Source organism: Triturus cristatus, chromosome 11, assembly GCF_964204655.1.
Source record: "Triturus cristatus chromosome 11, aTriCri1.1, whole genome shotgun sequence".
Taxonomy (NCBI): domain Eukaryota; kingdom Metazoa; phylum Chordata; class Amphibia; order Caudata; family Salamandridae; genus Triturus; species Triturus cristatus.
In genome coordinates, this window is record NC_140594.1 from 1,104,223,791 (window position 1) to 1,104,246,059 (window position 22,269).

The 22,269-nt window shown below is 46.9% G+C and overlaps 1 protein-coding gene across 2 annotated transcripts in view; it reads left to right on the forward strand.

Moving 5' to 3' along the window:
* Window positions 1–22,269, forward strand: part of CLCN2 (chloride voltage-gated channel 2) — a 580,205-nt gene that overhangs the window by 756 nt on the left and 557,180 nt on the right. The window lies entirely within an intron of this gene.

Genomic DNA, 22,269 nt, shown 5'->3' on the forward strand with positions numbered 1-22,269 from the left:
CAATAGAGCCTTAAAGCGGGCACAGCAGGCTCTCACTCCCAGCCTCCTGCACACCGGGCCCTGGGGGTCAAGATACCACTTAGCAGCACCACAGAATCGGCACCACACACCGATTGTCAAAAGACCCCCAGCAGCAGACACCACACCAGCTACTCTCACCCAGCACCCTCACCCAGCCACCTGTAAACCGGACCCTGGGGTCAAGAGACCCCCAGCAGCTCCCACCTGCACACAGGACACCGGGTGCCAAGAGGCCTATAGCACCCCCCCCCCCCCCAAATCAGCACTTAACAAACTTCCATTGTCATGAGACCCTAGCAGCAAGCATCACACCAGCCTCTCTCACCCAGCCCCTTGCACTCTGGACCGTGGGGTCAAGGGACGCCATAGCAGCTTCTCAAAATAAGCACTTCACAAACATCCGCTGTCAAGAGACCCTAGCAGCACCATCACACCATCCTCCAGCACACAAGACCCTAGCAGCACCATCACACCATCCTCCAGCACACAAGACCCTAGCAGCACCATCACACCATCCTCCAGCACACAAGACCCTAGCAGCATCATCACACCATCCTCCAGCACACAAGACCCTAGCAGCATCATCACACCATCCTCCAGCACACAAGACCCTAGCAGCATCATCACACCATCCTCCAGCACACAAGACCCTAGCAGCACCATCACACCATCCTCCAGCACACAAGACCCTAGCAGCACCATCACACCATCCTCCAGCACACAAGACCCTAGCAGCACCATCACACCATCCTCCAGCACACAAGACCCTAGCAGCATCATTACACCATCCTCCAGCACACAAGACCCTAGCAGCACCATCACACCATCCTCCAGCACACAAGACCCTAGCAGCATCATCACACCATCCTCCAGCACACAAGACCCTAGCAGCATCATCACACCATCCTCCAGCACACAAGACCCTAGCAGCATCATCACACCATCCTCCAGCACACAAGACCCTAGCAGCATCATCACACCATCCTCCAGCACACAAGACCCTAGCAGCACCATCACACCATCCTCCAGCACACAAGACCCTAGCAGCATCATCACACCATCCTCCAGCACACAAGACCCTAGCAGCACCATCACACCATCCTCCAGCACACAAGACCCTAGCAGCACCATCACACCATCCTCCAGCACACAAGACCCTAGCAGCACCATCACACCATCCTCCAGCACACAAGACCCTAGCAGCAGCATCACACCATCCTCCAGCACACAAGACCCTAGCAGCAGCATCACACCATCCTCCAGCACACAAGACCCTAGTGTGAAGAAGCACTTAGAAGGCACGACGCCAGCCTCTCACACCTAGCCTCCTACACACAGGGCACTAGTGTCAAGAGACCACACGGCAGCACTTACATGTCCCTTGTCAAGAGACCCCTAGCAGCCATCCAAGCATCCTTTCACACCAAAGTCTCCTGCACACAGGACATTGGTGTCGAGGGACGCCATAGCAGCACCCCAAAGTCAACACTTCACACAAAGTCTCAGCCGCAGATCACTTGCATCACCACAAAATCCATTTACTCCCTAGACACAACACCAAATCAAAAAAACTGCAAATCAACCCGTTAAACTCCTCACCCATTTGAGGGACCCTCCTGAGTAAAATAAAGCGTCCCTCACACTTAGTGCTGCCAAGACACTCCCGGGACAGGGCTCCCAGGTGAATCCATGTCACCTGCACACCTCAAACCCAGTCCTGGGTTTCATTAACCAGGCCAGTGGCATCTGGGAGTTAAGACCTTTGAACCCATGCACCTAAAACAGTGATTTGTAAAAGGGCCACCTTGGTCAACAACTTGGAAGGAAGTTGTGCCAGAAAACATGGCACCAAGTGGAACCCTAGCCTGGCTAATGCACAAAGGTAATCACTCCTGCTCAGATTCCTCAAACGTGTAACCTGTAAAGAACTCCTCCAAAGTAACCCCAAAAGTTAACACTTTACATGTAGTTTCCCCCAATAGAGCATACTTCAGCAGTATACCGGGTCAAAGATCCCAGCCAACATCCATATGCAACTACTTAAACCCCACCACACTAAAATAACCACTTTGCACAAACCCAAACTAGCCCCCTAAACTTGGTGACATCCCACTCCTGCTTATAGAATATGACATCGTCATCCAGACCCAAGTGGTGTCATACAGTCACCTACTTAAAACCAGTACCTCAAACCTGTCCCCTCATCACCGCTCCGAGAGTCAAGCCGCGCCTTGAAGACTAACCAGTTAACTAACCTAATTTCACTTGTCACCTATCCTTACGGTTTTCTAAATAACCCTCCCAGCCCCATTGACATTCCAGACCCAAATCCCACATTATTGGGGAGACCAGATCACTCCATGTCACCAGGACTCGGTTATTGAGAAATGGACTTCTTTTACAAATCATTTTTAAAAAATATGTTAGTTCAGATGATTTAGTTCAACTGAACTGGACTACATCTCCCAGAATGCACTAATTTAATAAACCAGAGGATGTGGGCTCATGAGATGATTTGGAGGTCCTGCTAGTCATCTATTCAACCATCTTCGGTTTTGTTCAACTCCCCTCCCCCCATGCCATGAAGAACACACATTTCCTTCTTGAAACCCTTCTCCTCTCAGCCTACTAAAAATCCTGTCCAAATCATCTCTAGGCATTTGACCTTTGTGCACTATGACCCAGCCCTCTGAATGACCATGTGCCTGCACCATCAACATCTGAACATTGGTCCTTCCAAAAACGCCTCCTTCCTGTACCATGTCCACTACTCTCATACAAGGATGAACGGAATTTGAGAAGGTTAGGAAGTTCTCTTCTTGGAGAAGTGCTTCAAAGAGAAGTCCAATTAGAGAGACCTGAGGGTGGTGGGGAGAAACCGCATGCGGATGAGTCTTGTCTCTACTGGTTTCTGAAAGCCGGGTCCCAGTTCCGGGAAGTTCCAGATTCCTGCTTCTCAGGCCATTCGACGTGATTTTCAATTGCCAGACCTCCAGTGTGACCAGCTGTGGTTTCTTTGATGGGTTGTTTGTTTATAAATGAAGTTTTTGTTCATGTCTCTTTAGTCGTAGTTTTCGCACTTGCAGGGTACGAGCACGCAGTCAGATGTGTATGATACATGCTTAAAAAGTTAAATCTCTCCTTACAAATTATCATTTACAAAATAGGACCTATGAAAAATTCAGCGCTGAGGTTCATTCAAGACTGTCGAGATTTTGCAAGGTTTGGGAATTTAACTGTAGTCATTATGGTGGCCAAAGGGTGGAGAAATGTGTTTTTCCATACGAGTGGGCAATGCAGAGGTGATGACCCATGTCATGGATTAATTAAAAGTCTTACATGAAAACCAGTGCAGTTACAGTAATCTCGCCCCCAGAATTACTGATGCTAAATGGAACAGTAAAAACCTGATGAGGTCTTTCGAGTTTCAACCATCACAGTGAGGATTAAGCATAGGAATTGTTGTTTGTGGTAGAGTTTCTGAATGATTTCCCCTCATTCTGAATACTTTTGTCTGCACCCATTCCACCTATTTTTCACTGGGGTAATGTGTCTGGGGGAAAAACACAAAGTTGTGAGTTTTATTACAAAACCAGTATTTCGAATTTAGTTTGAATAAGGATTACCAGGAGACACACATGGAGGGCCAATGTCAGAATTTGTGGGAATTTACAAACCTTTTCAATGGTGTTCCAGTACTTACTACAATTTTAAACTTGTGTACATTCCAGGGTGCACATCATATGGGGAAAACGTGGCATTACTGGGTTACACCCCACGCCAAGGACCAAATCTCAGAATGGTGTTGAAATTGCGCACTTGGCGGTGTTGGTATTGACGTAGCGCTGACTTAACGCCCTGGATTGTGTGAATCGTATAGTGACGCTTTCTGTTTATATTCCATAAGCGTAAGCTTGGGGAAAAAGGCATGCTTTGGAATGCTACAAAAATCCATATGTGGAAATCTACGAAAATCCATCTTTTCTCTGGCATTGGCCAAACTTGTATGAAAAGTCGCAAATGTTTGAGTTTAGATGACTTTTTTTCTGTGATCGGTGCAAAGCGTAAGAAATATCTACATTAATAGTGGAAAGAATTCTTATCTGATTTAGTGACAAGTGACCTTATGTTTATTTTGTGAGAACTGGTAAGACGTATGAGTGGAGCTCTTGACTCAACTGGAAACCAGTGGAGAGGCTTCAGGATTGGCGGCATCCCAGAGAGCCTTGTTGCTCCATATGTTGAAGGCCAGGAATGTATTTGTCAGTTTCTGTAATCAAGCACCACATTTTGGGAACTCCAATAAACGGGGGGGGGGCCTGACTACAGGTTGCCTGCAGCAGTCTCCCAACGGGGGTGGGTGTTACAGATCTGTGGGATTCTGAGGTGCCGGTTGTCCGGTATGGAACAACAAACCCATTTAACTGGTAAGAAAAGCAATGGTTGTAAAACCAGAGATTTCCATGGACAGTCTCCGCTTGCTTAGAGCTGGTGGAAAATGTTTGCATGAAAGGCCCCAGAATCTGACATACCTGCAGTGTTTGCTCTGGTAAATCAAAGTCCTGCTGGTTATTCCCCATTCCAGGCCCTGTAAACCATAAAGGATGGAAACTGTTGCATACGCTCTAAGATCATTGATTATATCCCCCCCCTAAAGGCGCGCCAACCTCGGGAAGCGGGCAAGGGTGTTCTAATAGTATTTTTTCTCATTACTTTGCCCTTGCTGCAGTGTCCAGGTGTGACTGCTGATGGTCAGTGTGTATCAGTCCTGATGGATCTACTAAATGGAGTCGCTGACCCCTTCAGCTGTGCGACTCTCCCAGAGGGGGAGGTTTAATCTCTAGTGATGGGGTGTTGAGAGCCGTCAGCTTTGGTTCTGGGTGATTTGTCTTCAGACACTCAGTCTTGGGTGTTCAGCGCTCAGTCTACTGACTCTACAGGTGGGAGTCCAATGCACAGACCTCACTCCTCAGCTGCACGTGTCAAGTACGGAGTCCTCACCCTTAGCTGGGAGTCTTGTACGCTTGGGTTTCAAACAACTCCGCTGGTGGGCTCTGGTTTAAGGTCTTTAAACAGTATGTCTGGTTGTTGAGTCCAGAATTCATCAGGCACGGGTCCCTGGTCCGTAATCTTCAACTGATCAACAGCGCTTCTATGGTGTGTGGACGTCAGTCTTTCACCGTGTGTCTCAGATACATGGTCTTTACACCTCATTTACTGGTCCGCGCACATGGTCTTCAGATTCACCAGCTCTGGGTCTCGGGTACACACGGATTCATCAGTTCTGGGTGTCTGGTACACACAGATTCATCAGCTGTGGGTCTTTTGTACACACAGATTTATCGGCTCTTGGGTACACACGGATTCATCAGCTCTGGGTCTCGGGTACACACAGATTCATTAGCTCTGGGTCTCGGGTACACACAGTTTCATAAGCTCTGGGTCTCGGGAACACACAGATTCATCAGTTGTGTGTATCGGGTACACACGGATTCATCAGCTGTGGGTCTCGGGTACACACGGATTCATTAGCAGTGGGTCTCTGGTACACACAGATTCATCACTCTGGGTCTTGGGTACACAATGAATCATTGCCTGTGGGTCTCTGGTACACACAGATTCATGAGCTCTGGGTCTCTGGTACATACGGATTCATCAGCTCTGGGTCTCGGGTATGCAAAGATTCATCGTCTCTGGTACACACAGATTCTTCAGCTCTGGGTCTCGTGTACATACGGATTCTTCAGCTCTGGGTCTCGTGTACACACGGATTCATTAGCTGTGGGTCTCTGGTACACACGGATTCATCAGCTCTGGGTCTCGGGTACACACAGATTCATCAGCTCTGGGTCTCGGGTACACATGGATTCATCAGCTGTGGGTCTCGGGTACACACAGATTCAACAGTTGTGTGTCTCGGGTACACACGGATTCATCAGCTGTGGGTCTCGGGTACACACGGATTCATTAGCTGTGGGTCTCTGGTACACACAGATTCATCACTCTGGGTCTTGGGTACACAATGAATCATTACCTGTGGGTCTCTGGTACACACAGATTCATTAGCTCTGGGTCTCGGGTACATACAGAATCATCAGCTCTGGGTCTCGGGTATGCAAAGATTCTTCAGCTCTGGGTCTCGTGTACACACAGATTCTTCAGCTCTGGGTCTCTGGTACACACGGATTCATCAGCTCTGGGTCTCGGGTACACACAGATTCATCAGCTCTGGGTCTTGGATACACACGGATTCATTAGCTGTGGGTCTCTGGTACACAGATTCATCAGCTGTGGGTCTCGGGTATACATGGATTCATCAGCTGTGGGTCTCGGGTACACACAGATTCATTAGCTGTGGGTCTCGGGTACACACGGATTCATCAGCTCTGGGTCTCTGGTAGACACGGATTCATCACTCTGGGTCTTGTGTACACACTGATTCATCACTCTGGGTCTTGTGTACACACGGGTTCATCACTCTGGGTCTTGTGTACACACGGGTTCATCACTCTGGGTCTTGTGTACACACGGATTCATCAGCTCTGGGTCTTGTGTACACACGGATTCATCAGCTCTGGGTCTTGTGTACACACGGATTCATCAGCTCTGGGTCTTGGGTACACACGGATTCATCAGCTCTGGGTCTCTGGTACAACCGGATTCATCAGCTCTGGGTCTCTGGTACACACGGATTCATCAGCTCTGTGTCTTGGGTACACACGGATTCATCAGTTCTGTGTCTCGGGTACACACGGATTCATCAGTTCTGTGTCTCGGGTACACACGGATTCATCAGGTCTGGGTCTCGGGTACACACGGATTCATCAGCTCTGGGTCTCGGGTACACACGGATTCATCAGCTCTGGGTCTTGGGTACACACGAATTCATCAGCTCTGGGTCTCTGGTACACACGGATTCATCAGCTCTGGGTCTCTGGTACACACGGATTCATCAGCTCTGTGTCTCGGGTACACACGGATTCATCAGTTCTGTGTCTCGGGTACACACGGATTCATCAGCTCTGGGTCTCTGGTACACACAGATTCATCAGCTCTGGGTCTCTGGTACACACACGGATTCATCAGCTCGGGTCTTGTGTACACAATGAATCATTACCTGTAGGTCTTGGTCAAACTGTCTATGCCTCAGATATGGGTCTCCATCGCTCCCTCAACTCCTGTATTCAGGTGCACGGTCCTGAAATTCTTAAGGTCTCTCTAGATCTTGGGTGTCCGCTCTTTGCTTATTCACTCTGGATATGTGATGCTTCCTCTTTCCTCCTCTTTTGGTCTTGGATGCATAATGTCCACTCAGCTGTGCTCCCCAGGTGCATGTTTTCAGGATTATCAGCTGTGGGTGTGTGACCTTGTGCTTGTCAGCTGTTGATAGGTAGATAGACAGGTAGATTGATTTTATTGCACAATTACTTAGTCATTGCAAAACACTGCGTGAATAAAACACTGATATTACCTTAAAAACACTTTATAGCCCCACTCATCATAAAAACATAAGTTTACAATGTCAGTAGTTTAGAAAAGTGCCCGGAACTGGCGTGCAGGCGACCTTAAAGTTAAGAGGTATATTCGGACTTCGTCAAGGCTATTGTCGCTGTCATAAAATGTGCAGCCATTTGCACCGAGTCACCTCTCATGCACTCTCTCAGTGCATCTTGTCAGCTGCTCTTTCTCTGTGTATTCTCTACACACACACACCACACACCTTGTGTGCAAGGCTCCGTCACCTGTTGTGCCTCCAAGGTGCATTATCTTTACTTATCCATTTTAGTCTTCACATCATAATCATGTCTTTACTCATCTACGGATTTTTGAGAAATTATCTTCAATTTCACCAGTCATTGACCTTGTGTGCATGGCCTTCACTTACCTGACTTTCTTAATTGTATTGTTGTCTCTGATCCACTGCGGGTTTTATATGTAAGCCTGGGCGGTGAACTCCCTCCCGCTTGCGGAGTTTTTCACATCCGCAGAGCTAGCGGCGTTCTGAAAAACTCCGCTCTGAGGAGCGGAGGTTATTCCTCACTCGCGCTCGCCAACAGTAAGTAGGTTAGTGCGAGCGAGGAAAATCCACCGCTAGACCACTCCCCTACGAGATTTCTCAATGCGGGTGGTCACGGATGTTCTCTTCCACTCGCATTGAGAAATCTTTCATTCGCGTTTAGGAAGTTGCTGCTCAAGTAGAACTTCTACTCGAGCAGCAGAAAGAAGCAGCGCCCTCTTGCACTGTGCGAGATGCTGTTCGCACTGATTTTACAGCTCGGGGCAAACACCTGCCGCTAAAAATCAGTGCGAACAGCGCGAGATAACCCACTCCGCTGCTCACTGAACTCCACGTAGCTCTGCAACTTTTTTTTGTCACTTTGCGGAACTCCGTAAACTCCCCGCAGGCTTACTTATATGCATGGTCTTTACCCATCTGATGTGGGCGTCGGGTGCATGTCTACACCCACTGTGGCTCTTGGGTTCAGTGCATGTGTTCCCATATCCCCTATGGTCTTCAGAGCATGGTATTCACTCATTTGTGTTGTGTGAATGTCTTCGATCATCTGTTGTACTTGTATTTATATAGCGCTTACTCCCCCGATGAGGCGTCCAAGCACTTTTCGGCGAGTAACCCACCCAAAAAGGATTTGTGGTGGATTAGTATAGGGAAATATGTGTTGATTTGAGCGGTGGACGTGTAAGTCTGTTGTTGGATTGAATCGGATAATGAAGGGATAGAAGATCGAAGAGGCTGAAAGAGGTATTTGGGAAATTATAGTAGTATAATGAGGTCTGGGATGAGTCAAAGGAGGGATACATGAAGGAAGACATTAGAATGGCTTGTTTGGGAGATCATAGAAGTAAAATGAGGTTTCAGGAGACCAAAGATGGGATAGAGGGGTGAAGAGTTTAGGAAAGGTTTTTTGAGAGATCTTGGTAGTAGAATGAGGTTTGGAATATGTCAGAGAGTGGAGGTAGGGGATATATTGAGAGAGGTAAAGGGTGAGACAGTAGTGCATTGGAGAGATTCAAGGTTTATTTTTTTCCTCTATTCTCCTTCTAAAGTAGGAGTAAAGTAATGCATTTATAGATACATAACTACATAGAAAGGGTATACGCAGTATATATATTTTTTAATTCATTTTTTTCTTCTTCTACCGTAGGAGAAATAAAATAAATATATAAATGCATAACTACACAGAGAGGGCATACATGCATAAGGAAGATAATACATTGAGATTTAAAGTTGTATTGTACAAACTCAGACTTTCAACTGAAGCTGTACTTGAAGCTAATTTATTTATGTTTGCAATGTTATCCTTTTCTCTATATTTCAGTAGTGAAGCTCTTGCCGTGGTCTTCCTTCATCTGAAGTGGGTCGTAGGAGCTCGCCCTTTTCTCATCTGCTGTGGCTCCTCAGCGTATCCCTCCATTCATGCACAGTGCATCTTAGGTGCTTGGTTTTCACCTATCAGCTGTTTTTCTTTGGGGGGTTAATTTGTAAAAAAAAATATATATATATATATATATATATATATATATATATATATATATATATATATATATATATATATATATATATATACCTGGGATCTCGCCACTGAAGCTTGCACCACACATTGCTCCTGCAATGCTGCCAATGACAGTACCAACACAATTACCAACCATCAGACTCCAACAAGTGTGACAGTTCAGACTATTTCAGGCCCCCAAAGCTATATGAATGGCTTGGCCAGCAGCTGATAGTCATTTTTAATGTATATTCAAATAATAATTACCTGTTGTTGTGGTCATCTTGAAATTAGCCTGATAGCACATCTTGTGCCAGACTGTTTCAAGCGCCGGTGTTGACAAATAAGAGCTGGTGCTGAGCACCCGAAACCACCGGCTGAAATTAAGCACTGCTGATAGGCTTGGACCTCACTCCTCTGTGGTGGGTTTTGAGTGCAAGTTTTCACTCATTTGTTCCGGGTGTTAAGTACATGGCCTTTATTTTTATGGGGCTGTTGGAAAATTATGCTCACCTGTGTTACGTGTGTCCTGTGGGCGGTAGGTCTTTACTCACCATAACTCTTTAGAAAGCTCAGTTTTTGACCCATTTGCAGTTCATAGACCATCTGATCCAAAACAACCAATGCTTGTTGGAGTCTTTTAAACACTTTCAAGGGTCTTAACATAAATGAAACGTAGATAAAAATGCATTAAGCTATAGTAAAACAAAAAACTTGTGTATCATACAGACACCGTGGGGTGGACGCCCCTTACCTAGAAAGAGCCGTCCTCACCAGAACACACGTGATGGTACAGGAGAAGAATTCAAGAGCTGCAGTTTTAGGATGATGACCTGGGAGAGCCTGGGAAGGGGTAAACCCCTTAATCACATCACTCCGAAGTGTGTGGTACCCAGCAGTAACCTCATGCAACAGCACTGAGTTAAAAGTGCAAACAGTTATTGGTGAACCTTCACATTCTTGGATGCTTAGATAGTAAACAAGAACACAGGGTAAGTCCAGGGATCTGGTAGCACCATATATTAGGAAAAGATCAAGGCTGTGTTGTCTTAATTAGCTGTTTTTAGGTCTCGCCTGACCCAGCGCATGCGCTACTCTGGCGAGACTTATTGAGAGGGCTCCAAAAAGTGCTACCAGGCCAGCCTAGAGCTATAGTGCATGTGAGCGGCCGCGCTTGACCGCGATTACTTTCACTTTCGCGGCCGCTTGGCATAGCCAATAGGTCTCCCTTTTGGGACCTTATAAGTATTTAGTTGCATGGCTAAACACTTATAAGGTCCCAAAGGCGAGACCTATTGGCTATGCCAATGCTGTTTTAAGTGGCATTGTTGTTGGCTAAATTAAGCATGTTGTCGATCGGCGAATGTGCATAGCTTAGTGGTGCACTTTTCATAGACTAGCACGTGACCGCAGGGAACAGATGTGGCATAGTGGCTGGAGCTGCTGACCTTGAAACCGCTAGGTTCGAATCTTTAACTCACCAATTGACATTGTGTTATTCTGGTCAAATCACTTGATCTCCTTGTGCCTAGAAAAAGTGATCTATAATTGTGAGAAAAGTAACACAAATGTGTAATTCCCGCTTGATGTACGCAATCGTCTCGCAACACCCCTCATAATGAAAGGTACTCAATTGTTCTCTAGGTAGGATTGCATGATATATATGTGTACACATATACATGGACATACATGAATATGTAGAGCGTCACTTGGTTTAGAGGCTCACCTGAGTTTAATAGTGCTTTACTGTGGGGTTCTGGAGACACGGTTACATGGATAGGGCTGAAGGTACTTTGTGTAATACGGCCCCATATAGTGTAAGAAGCTATGTGTCCTGGGTGCGCCGCAGGCGTTTGCGCCAACTGGTCACTTTGGTATCACAGAAGGCACCGCAGACGCTTCTGCGTCCCCATCTGTAATACTGAAAGCACTGGTGCACATACAGCACCAGCGCTTCCTCAAGATGGGCGTTCCCTCATTTGCATGGGGCCGTGGCACCCATGCAAATGAGGGAATCCCTTTGCCTCTGCACCCGCGCCATATTATAGATGTGGGAATTATAGATGTGTCAAAGAAGCTGTCAGGGGGTGCACTGACAGTGCGCTACCTAAAATGTGGCGCAAATGGCAGTGTCACTCTTCTTGTTTGCACCCGGTGCACCTGTTTCAAGTTTGCACCTGGCGCAACAGGGAAAATGCGCCCCATACATAATAGGGCCACTGGTGTCCTAACGACCCCAAAGGGGAACGTACCTTTTATACACACCTAACTGAAGCCGTAGAACCACCGCCCCTATCCTAAGCATCCAAATTGTCCTAGAGACCATTCACCCCTAAATCGTTCCAGAGTGCGGACACTAGACTAAAATGCATTAGTCTAACCCCTGATGCGTGGTGCTTGGCAGGGCTGAAAACGTTCCCGAGTGTTGCACGCACCACACAGCCCAACATTCCTGTTCAACCCCCCAGTGCATCTGTATGTAGACGGAAATCTATTACCTCCGACCTGTTGAGCTGTTGTAACCTATTAAAAGACCGTTCAAAGGCCAGTTTCTTCCTTCCTGGGAGGATCAGAGGTCAGTTTCTCCCTCCTAGGTGACGTAAAGTCGGTGAGGGTCACCTCCAGGTTTGACCATAATCTCGCTGCCTGGTATTCATCGCAGTAAGCCCTTTAGCTCCACTGGGGCATTCATCTGGCCAACTGCTAATAAGCACAGCAGGGCTTTATTAATTTTTTAACTAATTAATCTAATGGAGGAGCCTGTGAACCTGGCATCCAGGCAGACAAAAATCGTTTTAATTTGATCGCATACATTTAACTCGTTGTTTAATTTTTATTTCTTTTCACTTGTTTTTTTTTTTTTTAAATCATAGAAAATTGCTATAGTTGAAATGCAAATTATGTTTAAAAAAAAAGTTTATTGTCTTATATCGGGGGCGACGACGGTTTCTGCTAGCTCAAAAATAGCTTTATAGGCGCCCGAAAAGTTAACGATTTGGCAATGAAAGAAATTGTTTGTATGCATTGTGTCTGTTTCACGGTTGCCAAGTAATGCAGCTAATCTTTGCTATACATTGCCCCGGCCTAGTACATTTTGTTTTTATTGGTGTGTAAATATGTTCCTTTGCTCGATGGCCAGTTCTGTCCAGTTTCAGGAACAGCGTGCACTTTTCACGGTCTTTGCATGTTGTATTTTCACACGTGGCTTCAAAGTCTCAGCTGGAGTCATTTGTTCCAAGTTTCTCTCTTCTCTGAGCCCCTGATTTTTCATCAGACTTGTTTGTGAGATGGCTTCGCCCTCGGGGTGTCTTTTTGTCCAGTTTGACCTGTTAAGCCAGACATTACATTGTTGCAGCCATGACCTGTTACTCTGTCACTTTGACAAATGCTGGCAAAAGCTGCAACTGTCACAACTTCATTTTCTCATTAGTAATTATTATTATTATTTTTTAAATTAACATTTCTGAAAATTGCTCCTGCTTTCCCACTGTTGGCATCGATCCTGGTAACGGAAGATACTGCTGTACTGTTGATCATCGGACAGCAGATCGTGCAAAAGTTGTGAAAATGGTGATAACACTTTTCACTAATTGTTGCCTCCACTGTTTGACCTGGTGGACAAATTATCAGAATTTCCGGAAAATCTACAAAGATGCACATAAAGAGGAAGGGGGGGGGGGGGGCAGCCATGGGGCTTTTTAAATGAGAAATATGGCCTGCCAGCGGCCATCATTGTAATTCCTGCTGTTTCTGGTGCCCTACAAATGTACCCTTTTACCTTATAAATACCCACAATGCAAAGGGCAGTATTGTTTGCATTATTTTAGTTCTGCGTTTCGGAGTGGGAATAACAGTAAAATGCTTCTTTATCTCCATTCCGATGTGCAAAAAGCTAAATCTTTGGGGGGAAACTGTAGGGTATGCCAATGTCTGTGAACCTTGTAAACTTCAATTCAGGCACAAAGTCCCACTTGAGCGGGGTTGGACTGGGAACCCAAAGCAGCCCGGGCAAATGTTGTACGACCAGCCCCGGTACAGTGCATAGTGAGTGCAGAGAGTAAGCGTGACCACTACAAGGGGGGGTTTGAGGCAGCGGCGGCCACTCTATCAGAGCGGAAGAGCACCGCCCCCCCACACCCACCACCTGCAAGTAAAACGATAATAAAACGGGTTTTAAACCTGATTTAGTTTTATCCCCTGGGGTCCCGGGTCCAGGCGATGACACTGCTGGTGGGGGAGTGGTGGGGAATCCCTTCACTGCACATGAGGGTTTGGCCGGCCGTCTCAGACCAACACCAGTGGCGTTGCTGGAGCTGGAGAGAGCAGGCACAGGCTCCCAGTCTGCCTGGGAGGACAAGTTGCCGACGCCCAGGCCAGTCCCGACGCTGCTTTCATGCAGCGTCCGGATTGGCCGCACTGCAGTGTGGTATCCTGTGCCCAGAAGAAGAGCGCGATACGGCAGAGGCGATGCTCAGGGAAGTTGTTTTTAAAAGCAGTAACCCACTGAGCTATGCGCACGAAATGCTGTTCTGTGATCTGCTTGATACACGTCCTTTGCAGCAGGCATATTAACCCTCTGCGCTACCTTAGACGCGTCAAACCTACCACTCTGCTGTCTGCAGCAGGTATGTTAATCATCAGAGCTATCTTGCTATCTTAACACTTTTATTGTTGCCTGAAAACTACTGGATATACAAGGAACTCCGCAGCAAGTCTTTTCAAAAGTTCTGCACTGCTATAAAAAAGACCCCCGTAACAAAACTGCCCCCCTCCCCCACCCTTCCAGCTTCCCGGGGAAACGCTCGATGCCAGGTACAGCCAGTTCGGCCTTGCACCTAAGACCAAATCTACATTACCCCAGGAAGTAAATTGTGCGCCTGTTGTCAGATGTGGGACCATGAGACCTGATTTCTAATGTTGCCTTCCTTCTGTGACCTCAATGAGTGAACATTGGTGTAACACCTCATCGCACCCATCTTGCACAGCAAGATTTTAAGCAGTTAGATGCTCATTAAATCTCAGTTTTGGGGTCTACAAGAAACAGGATATGCGTAGTATTTGTATGGCCTCGAAGGCGCTTACGGACCGGTACGTGGTGTCGAGGGTAAGAGAAGGGACTGGGTGCAGTTGCCGCCACATTGTGGGACCGATCCCTAGTGTCTGTGAGCTTCACCCCTGCTACATTGACTCCACTAGATCTGCTTACCCCTGCATGGACACCACAACAATGTCTCCCTACACCTACATATCTCTTCCCTGCCAACACTACAGTGACCCTGTAAGGCTAAGTTAAGGGGTAGGGTTGGAAATAATGTTTCAGGTTTGTTAAGGGATTGACTTAATGTTGAGGTTCATGCTAGGGTAAAGTTTAGAAGCTGGGAGTAAAGTTGGGGTGATGAGTAGAGTTAGCCTTACTTGTTAGGGGAAGTTTTATTTTAAAGTTAATGTCTGTGTTGTGCTTAATGCCATATATACAGTGGCTAATTACATTACTCAGGCCCCCCCACACCCCTAGCGCCTTGAGACCCTTACGGGTGAGAAGTCATGCTTAACAAACACCTGATTTGATTTGAAACTGGGCTCAAATTGTTATAATTGGAGCCTTTTACTGCTAAGTTATTAAGCTTTACTTCACTACTGAGCCCAAAACTGAGCACCAAGTACAAACCCTTGCGCACTTGGCCCCGGGGGAGGTGACGTCGAGCCGCCCAATGCTTATTCAGAGAGTTGTTGTGGGCTCGATACTCCGCAAAGTAAACAACTTCGGTCAGTAAACCATTGTCCAATCAGTTATTTTTCTTAAAAGGAAAATGACTTTCCTTCTACTCACAGAAATCCATATGGTACATAAATGTTCAGTTCCACCAGAATAGACACAGTTATCTCTGGGTTCTAATCAGAGTGTTGGAGAACCCACGGGTATTGCGTAGATGATTCCAGTAGACACTGGACAGTTTGGGCAAGATAAATTGACCTTAGGGGACTGGGACACCGAAGAATGCTCTCCTCGCTCTCAGGCCGTCTTTTGCATGGACGTCGTGTCCCATTGGTCTGCACGTTGCCCTTTACATTGTTTTACAATCTGTGCACAGTCCATATTTGGAGGCTCCATTGGCATTGGCTGTCCTCACCTGCTGAGACTGGGCCTACTCTACTCCTCCCCACCTGCTTCAGGCTTCAGGATGAGGTTGCGTTGACTACGTACCGGCCAAGGTAGCGTTATAGCTGTCCCTTGCGTTTGTCTCTAGAGGGCTGGTATGCCCTCTAATGAAGGGAGCGGTGGAGCAGCCCGTGCAGATGAGCATCGATCCCACTCCATTACCCGTGATTGATCGGAGACGGTGGATCCTCCTTCCGGTGTCTTCTGCACGCACAGTCACAAACCGGCCCCCAACAAACCAGGCTATGGGAGTGAGGGAAATGAGCTAATGGAGTGGGGAGTGGATGGGAGGATTCCCTTTCAGAGCCACGGGCAAGCAGGCCGCTGCTTGGTGAAGGGATGTAGTTGGGGAGCAGGGTCTTATGGTGGAGTTGGAGGAAGCAGACAATATCTCTGACTGGGTGGGATGGCTAGGGGTGAGCATTGCGACCAGGTTTTGTCGGAAGTGGTGTCTCTTTAGCTGTTTATTGCTGTGGGGGGAGAGTTAAAGCTGGTATCTGAGCAGTGGCGGATGCTGCATAGCTAAAGTGGAGGGTGGGGGAGACACTGGATAAGGGAAATAATTTTAAAAAACGTACCTGTCAACACCGGCCTCCTCGGAGCTATGTTTCGGCTCTTCTTCTGGCTGTCACTAGGACAAGGGCTCACCACCCAATCCCGGCACTGCTCTCATGCTATACCTAGCATGAGAGCAACACTATGATTGGTCTGAGCAGCCTGGGAGTCTGTGCAGTTTCTCCAACCCGGTTGTGCAAACAAGTTGGGTTGGAGAAACCTAAGTGCGCATGTCTGTTTGGCCGGCTAAACCAACATGCGCACTTTACAGTGCCCATCACTCCTCCCCCTGCCATGCTCCGGCCCCACCTTACACTGACATCGGGTCAGTAAGTCAGCTGAAAATAAAATGATAATATTGTTTTATTATCATTTTATTTTTCGCTGACTGAGACTTTGACAGGTGGGGCAATGCTCCTCTGCCATTACAGAGGAGCCGCCTCTGTAGTTGAGTGGTGCTGCAGTTTCCAATGTCTTCCTGGTGCTAGTTGCCACTTCCTGCTGTGGTTGTTAATTTATGACACGTGCATGCATTTGGTTATTTAGGTTGATCTGTCTAACTCTACTGTTTAAGACTGTGAATTCTGTGGATATTTTAATTTTTATTCCCAGCTCTTCCCAAATAAAACTTCAGCCATAAAATGTTACTTAGAATCTACTTGAAAGGGATTGCATGAAAAATAAAGCACTTGAATTGATTAGAAGTGAAGGAAAAAATGATCAATTAATTATAAAACTACCCACAACACGTGAAATGACCTATCTGCAATTATAAAAGTGCCTCAGATTCTCAGCTACTCATTAAAGAACTTGTGTTGAAAGTGACATTTCCTGGCCACGATTTGTTTAAAAAAAAGTTTTGGGGGGAAAGCGAACCCCCAAACATTCCTGGGAAGATCAGGCATGCTGGCACATGATGAAGTGAGCGGAATAATTAATGAGTGCCCCATCAGAACCTAAGGCTTCTTAGCCAGTGTGCTTTACCCATACTTTGTTTACAGCATATTTAGATGCTCCACCGCTGACCATGGTGCCCCTTGAGCAATGCGCCCACACTGTACAAAAACCTACCTCTGCTACTCCATTCACACGCGAGCAGGACACCCATCTGCCCTTCCAGCAGCAATGAACACATTGTCTGTTAACTTCTCTGTCCCCGTCGCTCATGCTCTCTTTGGCTTCTGGCCAAGGCTGTTCCCACCACACTGGGATCTTCTACTGTGCGGGCCGGATACTGCCCGCTCTTGAACACACTGTGCGACGGACAGCATAGGGCACGGGACATGGGCGAACACCATGTGGCAGCAATACTGTGACTGACTTTGCGGTGTGCACTGCCACACCGAAGGTGCGAGCACAGAGCCATGCCCATCTGCAATAGAGCCTCACTGGTGCCGCCTACGTAGGGTAACGTACCATAAAGTTCACTTTAGAAATACACGTTCAATAAGTTTTGGGTCTCTTGACGTTGAACTAACAGATGCTTATTGTTACCCCACTCAACGGTGCACCTTCTATCATTCTTGAGAGTATGAGCTTAGCGGGCCCGCCAGGATTTGAGCCTGCCACCATGAGGTCAAACACAGATCCCTGGAGTGGATGCATTAGTCCGTTGAGCCACCAACCCTTAGTTCCTAAATATGAGCTCAAGGATGGAAACCAGTTCCTCGCTCCGCCCTATCCCCTCTAGAGTGAAACGAGGGACCAGAAGGAAGTCACAAGTGCAGTTGTCCAATCCCACTGCATCAGCTGAGACGGACAGCATTCTAGCCATCAGAGAGCACGGCCCCTGGATCTTGTGTCGGAATAGCGGCGGAGGTCTTAAAGACTGCCAAGATATCCAACATGTTGACCTTAGTTGAAACTCGGGCGACCCCGGCCCAAGGAGTTGCTTCCAGTTAACCCAACTTCAAGGGCTAAATCAGTGTTTTCACCAAATAAGAGATGGAAGGGACACGTTTCAAATCACCAGTCTACCTGAAGACTTCTTTAGGACAGATCAGTGGTTGAGATCACAATTGACATTTTAAATAGTTTTTTGCAAAACATTTCAGAAAAAATTGTAAAGGTGCCATCTCACCTCCTTCAGCTTTAGGGTCAACCTTCATTCTGGAAGAGAAAGCTTTATAATCAGAGTGTCAATGTGTTAACCACTTTCACCTCCCTGAACCTGCCCAGGGTCACAGGCTTTGTGAGGGTGACAAATCAAAATGCAATGTGTCATAATGGCATTGGAACTGTAGATACCTTTTCGAATGAGAGCTGTCAGCAATCGTGTGGAGGGGGGTAGAGGAGTTGACATCGATTTTATAAGCCTACGTGCTCTATGTCTCTTCCGCAATGCGCCACTTTTTTGGCATTGGAATCCCTGTCTACTTGGGCACGTGTTGCGCAACCATCTCTTTGCCAATGTGAACACTGAAATGGAGCACTGCCTATCCTTCGCTGTGCTGAATCTCTTCGATGAAGCAGGGCTCCTGAGGAGGAAGATGCTATATGCTGTGCCTGAGTGATGCCCTCCAGCACCACCCAAGGAGTTGGGTAGTCCACATCATATACGCTGTGCAAACACAGCTCCACCACAAGCCAGCTACTCGTTTGGCCCATGGTCCTCCGCTTTGACTGTTAATGCAGGAGAAAAATGTGTGACTTTAACCTAGACACATCAATATGTTGACCTGACTCCTTCCCCACTCTCCAGCCTAGTCATCTTTTACTATAACTTTAGGGGAGGTAGTTAAATTTACAAATTTGTCATACGTGGACTTATTGAAGGAAGCGCTGAGGAAATGTGGAGTTGAGACAATCAATTGCACATATTGTGCTGCGGCTTATTATTCTTTTTTTTTGCAGATTTATATAGCACAAACGCGACCTGGAGGTATTGGAGAGCTTTACATGAGCACCAGTTACGGTACACAAGGACACAATCATTTTTTGTAGGCACAGGGAGATTAAGTGATTGGCCCAAAATCACAGGTTGTTGAGCCGACGCCGAGGCTCGAACTTGGTTCCCCAGCTCCAAAGTCTGCAGCTCTGGCTGTAGGGCCACATTCTCTCCCCTTGTTTACTCTCTGAGGATCATTGTTTAATTGTTTTCAGTCTTTTTTCATCCTGTAGAAACTTGTGGTTCGTGGCCAGCTGAGATGCTTAAACACCATGGCAATTCTTTTTTTTCTGAAATAGTTATTTATTATTCAAAGTTTTGGAGTTTTTCCAAAAACTGCTACAATTGACTGCATTTCTGTTTAAGCAATAGCAAAAATATTAGAACCCCAATCATTGTTTTTTTAAAAACAGATCATAGATTGAAGGTCTTATTTTGAATTTGGTGGCTAAGATGCTCCATCAAAACCTTACAGATATCCCGTCCACCGTATTACAAGTGTCCTAGGCTGTAATGCACATGTAATATCCTGTCTCCCGTATTACAAGTGCCACAGACTGTAATGCGCGTGTAATATTTTGTCCGCCGTATTACAAGTGTCATAGACAGTAATGCACATGTAATATCCCATCTGCCGTATTACAAGTGCTATAGACTGTAATGCACATGTAATATCCTGTATGCCGTTTTACAAGTGCTGCCAGAAGAATGGCGGAAAACCATAGTCCATGCATTAGTAACATCTAGATTGGACTATGCGAATGGCCTTTATCTGGGCTTGCCAAAGTAACTAATTAGACGTCTTCAGATGGTACAAAATGCGGCTGTGAGACTGATTAGGTGTGTCCCTTTCCGCGAGCATGTCTCTCCGCATTTAAAATAACTCCACTGGCTACCAGTTGCTAAAATAATTGAGTTCAATGCCCTGACGCTTGCATTCCGAGCCACTCCTGGTAAATGCCCCAACTACCTAAAACACAGACTACGCGTTGTCGCAGGACAAGTGAATGCGTGAGGCAGGGTTTATACTGCAGGGGGGGTTTTATTTAGGTACTTTGCACACAAAAGGAAAATACGCCACCGTTCACAGGTTCTCCACTGGGGAATTGGCTCCTCGCTCCTCTGGGGTCGCGTTGTTCCTCACGGACTCTCCCAAGCGGTATGAAAAGACAAAACGAAAGGAGAACACAGCCTTAATATCAGGCGGTTTTGTGACTACGGGGGAGGGGATAGTGAGGGAGCACCAGTACGACGGGGTGTGGGGGGGGGGAACCACCACCGAAATGCTGGCACGCGGTGACACCCACAAGGCTATGGATCCCGCCTGTTAACTGCCACCCGGGAATGAGGCACCCGCCCGTCTCCCAGGCCCCCGGAATCGGTCACGCACCTGTTGGAGCCACGAACCTCCAGGTCCGTGGCTGGGCGCTTGGCGGGAACTGCCTCCTGGCTCCTTGCTGTCCTGCCCGGCATCGGGGTCCCGCTCCGCAGCAGTCGCCCTTCCCTCTCCACGTTCCGCTCCTCCGGGCTTCTCCTCCTCCTTCCTTTCTCCTCCGCTTCCTGGTTGAAAGTCCAGCCTCTAAGAAGAGGTGAATCCTGTCCATCGTTTCCCTTGGGGGCGGGGCCTTGCTGCAGATCAGCTCCGGTGTTAAAGGGCGAACAGCCCGGGATATCCGGAATTCCAGGGTCGCCAATGGCAACCTCCGCTCCCGGAAGCTGCAAACATGAAGAGGGGCGTGCGACAGGTGAGTCCTTGGACTGTTGTCCGGGGGCGGGCGAACCCTGACACGCGTATATAAGCAGTCTAGATCCATAAGGTCCAATTCTCTAAAGCTACTCTGCACACCTCGTTTCAAGAGGGACCGCATGAGGGGCAGATCCTCTATGGTCGGGGCGGCAAAATTGTGGAATTCCTTGCCAAACGATCTCCGCAGTATGGATACAGAACCACTTATTAGAAAATTGGTTTAGACCTGGCTCTTTAGGGCAGAATAATTGGGCCGGGGGCGCGGCTGTCCGGCTTGCCATCTACACACTACTGATTGCTTTAGCGCCGGGACACCTCTGTTTGAGGTAGCTGTCGCACTCTAGAAGTGTCTGTATTATTATAATTAACTGTAATGCACGTGTAATATCCCATCTGCCATAATACAAGTGCCATAGACTGTAACGTACAGATAATCAGCCACATTTGTGATGGAGTGTCTTGTCCTCCAAACTGTAATTGAGGCCCTAAGTCTTTCAAGGTTGGTTGTAGCTAAGAGTTTTATCCGTTCTGTGTCTATGGTGAAAGGAGGTGTTACAGGAATGCCTGGGTTTCTTAGAGAGCTACTCATAGTAACAACTACTCTAGGGTGTGATTAGACCATGATTAGTTTGTGTTTCTGGGAAAATGGCAAATGATCTTGAGGAATGCAACGAGCAGCATCTGTTAGAATGCCTGCCCTCCATGTGCGGACTTATGCACGTGCAGTTGCCACTAATTGTCCCACGACGAGGTTGTCCATGGAATTATCTGGTCAGTTCTTGTGTAGCCGAGATCAACTTACAGGTTGGAGTAATACACCAGGATTTAGAATAAATCAAACTATGGGCTCTAGTTAATGGATGTTCAGAAACATAAAACAATTGTGCAAGTCCCACTTTGGCAATAGAATCTGACAGGCCAGGAAACAACATTTGCATTTCGAAATATTTCAATATCTAAGACTTGTGATTGCAGCAGAATGCAATGCACAGGCCCTGTACTTTGATTCAGTGTGCCCTGATCCGCCCTGCACCCCGAGCTCCTCCAACAGGCTTACAATCTCCCTATATGCATCTAAAGCTGATTACGTTTCTCTCATAATCCTCTGAAAATGCCAAGAAATGCAGGAAATTGCTTTTAACAAACACAATCTCCACAATAAACATTTGTAATACTGTGACTGCATTCTGTAGTGAGATAGGGAGAGATTTGTTTTTACTTTTATTTGCATTTTACTTTAGAGATCTGTGTATTTTATCATTTATTGCTGTAAAATCTGCCTTGCCCCACAAAAGTGTAGTTTGCATACTGTACTGAAGCTTGAATTGCTACATATGGCTGTATCTAATAAAATTAGGCTGTGTGTCGAAAGTCAATCTTGCATTGG